Raw genomic sequence first — 4,808 nt, forward strand, 5'->3', positions numbered from 1 at the left:
TATTTTGAAGTCTCAGAAGATGTTAATCAATAGCTTTTACCTTTGGCCCAATTACAAAGACCACAAAGTTGAAGAAGTGGGTTTGGGTCTAGTATCTTTTGGCCCTCCCAGTCAGAGGGAAAGGTGGGATTGCTCCTGAGGATGGGGGGTGGTTGGGGAAGAAGCTGGGAAATGGAGGTACTTCTATGCCAGGCTTTACCTAGTTTCTCCTAGTCATCTAAAGCCAACCCCCCTTCCCCTGCAGGATCATTTTCCTCACAGACTCTCCTCTCCTCCCCTCCATCTGGTCCACTAGAGTAATATACATTCTTTGTATTAGCATAACTTTGATTCCAGTTTTGCTGCAAATACTCTGGCTTTATTTTGCTATGAAAGCGTCTGTCTCTCCTCTCTCCAACATACTCTCCTGGGTTACATTGTAGAGCTTTGTGGGTTGATTGACAATAAATTGTGTTATTCCCATATCAACCCTTTGTAATTCATTGTGGTTTAGGACAATACAGAAGACTCAGTTTACCCATAATGAAAATGCTATAAGATTGAATTCACACAAAATGACCAAACTAAGTAACCAGATGAACTCTTATCATTCTAAGGTCCATCAATCAATGTAGCTTGGACCCAATTTTCCCAGGGTTTAGGTAAAAGAAAAGGCAAATAATAAAAGGATTTTAATTGTATCTCATAATAGCTCCCCCCCCAAAAAAAATCTCATTTAAGGTAGGTTATCTTTCAGTCTTAGAACAGATGGCTCTAAGGACAAACTTTACCTGAATATACCATCAAATGCAGTTAGGAGGCAATTTAAAAAAAACATTAATTAGGAAATAACTATTGTTTTGTATTAAAAATACCTGAAAAGCTCCACTGAGACAGAAAAGAGGGGTGTCCTTAAACTCAAACATTCTCAGAGACACTTGACAACAAGGTTTGAGATCCTACAAGGTGTAATCAATTCTACAAATATTTGAGTAGAGGATTGAAGAGAGTAGTTTTGGAGTACACCCTGCTTTTCCACTACCCGCCAAGCCTGCTACCTGTTTCCTACCCCTTTTGTTACCGAATGCAAATTTGTGTGCCCAAAACACAGTGAGGGCAAACAAACCGAAACGTTGGCGTTTGGAGCAGAGAATGGTTTATTGCAGGGCCGAGCAAGGAGATGGGTAGCTTGTGCCCAGAAATCCCCAAACTCTCTGAAGGGTTTTAGCAAAGCATTTTTAAAGGCAAGGTGAGGGAAGGGCATGTTTAGTTGTTGCAAACTTCTTGGTGTCGGAATCCTTTGTTCTCGCAGCTGTCCATGTAGGTTAGGTCACAATGTTCCTGTAAACCTACAACAAAAGAAATGTTATTCACTGTTTTCCACCTTTTCATCTCTGTATGAATGGAAAAGTGTTATATTTTTAAAGATCAGAGCCTTGAGAATCGGCTATCCTGTATATTTCAGGCTATAGGCAACATTCTTTTACAAAAGTGCAGAGCCAGCGTGACTAAGCACAGACAAGGCACAAGGGTTAAAGGAAAAGAAACAGGTCTAATATGGAGTCAGATTTTTTCTTCCCTGTTACACTTTGGGTCCTAGTTTAGTGTACCTTCTTCCGGAAGGCTTCTTATATCATACAATTCGCTCATTTAAAGTGTGCAATTCAGTGGCTTTTAATATGTTCACCAAGTTTCACAGTCATCTCCACAATTTTAAAAGTTTTATTACCCTAAAAAGAAATCCCACACCCATTAACAATCATCCCTCATTTCCCTCCAATCCCCACAGCCCAAGGCTACCTCTACTTTCTGTCTCTATATAATTGTTTCCTCTGGACCTTTCATATAAATGGAATCATATAATATTTAGTCTTTTGTGATTGGCTTCTTTCATTTAGCATGTTTTGAAGGTGCATCCATGTTGTAGCCTGTATCAGTATTTCATTTCTTTTTATTGTCAAATAATACTGTGAAGATTGACCACATTTTGTTTATCCATTCATCATCTGATGAACATTCGGGTTGTTTCCACTTTTTGGCCATCGTGAATAATGCTCATGTGAACATTTGTGTACAAGTTTTTGTGTGGACATACGTTTTCATTTCTCTTGGCAAATACCTAGGAGTGGAATTCATCATTTTATTATAAAAATTTCAAACATACGACAAGGTTGAAAGAATTTTACAGTGAACATGCTTCCCACCACCAAATTTCTACTATTAAGATTTCATTCTCCTTCATCAGATATCTGTCCTTCTATCTAACCCTCCAGCCATTCATCAATCAGCCTTATTTTTTAAAATTTATTTTACTGAAGTATATTTGGTTTAGTGTTGTGTTAATTTCTGCTGTACAGCAAAGTCATTCAGTTATACATATATATGTACATATATATTTTTATATTCTTTTCCATTATGGTTTATTACAGGATATTGAATATAGTTCCCTGTGCTATACAGTGGGACCTTATTGTTTTCCATTCTATATATAATAGTTTGCATCTGCTAATCCCGAACTCCCAATCCATCCCTCCCCTACTCCCCTTCCCCCTTGGCAACCACAAGTCTGTTCTCTATGTCTGTGAGTCTGTTTCTGTTTTATAGATAAGTTCATTTGTGTCATATTTTAGATTCCACATATAAGTGATATTACATGGTATTTGTCTTTCTCTTTCTGACTTACTTCACTTAGTATGATAATCTCTAGGTCCATCCATGTTGCTGCAAATGGCATTATTTCATTCTTTTAATGGCTGAGTAGTATTCCATTGTATATATGTACCACATCTTCTTTATCCATTCCTCTGTTTATGGACGTTTAGGTTGTTTCCGTGTCTTGGCTATTGTGAATAGTGCTGCTATGGACAGAGAGGTGCATGTATCTTTTTGAATTATACTTTTGTCTGGATATATGCCCAGGAGTGGGATTGCAGGATCATATGGCAGCCCTATTTTTAGTTTTTTGAGAACCTCCATACTGTTTTCCATAGTGGCGCTACCAATTTACATTCCCACCAACAATGTAGTAGGGTTCCCTTTTCTCCATACCCTCTCCAGCATTTGTTATTTGTAGATTTTTTAATGATGGCCATTCTGACCCACATGAGGTGGGACTTCGTTGTTTTGATTTGTATTTCTCTAATAATTAGCAATGTTGAGCATCTTTTCACGTGTCTGTTGGCCATCTGTATGTCTTCTTTGGAGAAATGTCTATTTAGGTCTTCTGCCCATTTTTAATTGACGTTATTTTTAAATGTATTTCAAGGTAAATGACATCAGTACTTTTCCCTAAATACCTCAGCGTGTATATCATTAACTAGAGTTCAATACTTGTTTTGTTTCATTTCTTTTCAGATAATGTTTACATATGATGAAATGCACAAATCTGAAGTGTATATTCCCTAAGTTTTGACAAACTCATCTGTCTGACCCAAACCTCTATCAAGGTACATTCCCATAACTCCAGAAAATTCTCTCATGTACCCTTCTAGTCCTCACCCTCTGCACTTCAAAGACAACCTCCATTCTGATTTTTTTCTCCATGTATTTGGTTTTGTCGTAAAACTTCATACAAATAGAAAAGTACAATATGTACCTTTTTGTGTGTAAAGTTCCTTTCACTCAGCAAAATGTTTTTGAGATTCATCCATGTTTTGCATTTATCAGAAGTACATTTCTTTTTCTTGTTGAGTTGTAGGTCCATTGTGTATGATTATACCACTGCTTACTTTTTCACTCTCCTGTTGATGGGCATGTTTGTCTCCCGACCCCGTTTTTTTAGTTTTATGAATAAAGCTGCTATGACCATTTTCGTACAAGTCTTTTTGTGCACATAGGTTTTTGTTTTTCTTGGGTAAATACATAGGAGTGGAATTTCTCAGTCTCACAGTGAGTATACCACTGATAATACACAAATCTACTCTAATTTTAAGCAGTTCTAGGAAAGGAAAATCCTCTCTCTGTCTCTTTTTGGTGTTGCAAAACCTCGAACTGTAAGAAAATTAACTTCAGATTACTGTCATTTAGGTCCATTTTTCTTGGTTACTCCTCATTCAGAGATAAAACAGAAATATTTAGAGGTGCTCTGTGATGAGGCATTGCACATTTATTTAGGTTATGTTTGAATGTATGATAGGGATTTTAATTTGTTAAAGGAAAGACATTATTTCATAAATGATATGCCTTTATTTCCTCCTTTTCACTAGTAGTCTCAATCTGTATGAAAAGGATAAAAAGGAATAATTCAATCAAGTACCAGTTTCTTGCTATGTTTGTTCATCTTCAACCCCTTTACTGATGAGATAAAGAACAGGGCTCTTCGGGCTTCCCTGGTGGTGCAGTGGTTGGGAGCCCGCCTGCCTATGCAGGGGACACGGGTTCGTGCCCCGGTCCGGGAAGATCCCACATGCCGCGGAGCGGCTGGGCCCGTGAGCCATGGCCGCTGAGCCTACGCGTCTGGAGCCTGTGCTCCGCAACGGGAGAGGCCACAACAGGGAGAGGCCCGCGTACCGCAAAACAAACAAACAAACAAACAAACAAACAAAAAAACCAAGAACAGGGCTCTTCTTGCTGGGAAAAGCACCATCCCACTGCTTAGGGAAAAGGTGTGGCTTTAGATTGAATTCACTTTCTTTTCAAGAATTAGGAGTTGCATTTAAGCAGGCCTTGATCCCATGCAGGAGGATAAAGAAGCTGCTAATGTCCAGTTCATCAAAAAGATGTTCCCCCCAGAGGTGGTGGTAATTTGGGAGTTGAGAGAACTGATGCCTTTAGCTTAGACACATTGAGAGAAAAGGGAAGTAAAGTTGGGAGATGCAGGCGTCCTGGTG

The sequence above is a fragment of the Physeter macrocephalus genome, chromosome 13 (assembly GCF_002837175.3).
Source record: "Physeter macrocephalus isolate SW-GA chromosome 13, ASM283717v5, whole genome shotgun sequence".
NCBI lineage: Eukaryota > Metazoa > Chordata > Mammalia > Artiodactyla > Physeteridae > Physeter > Physeter macrocephalus.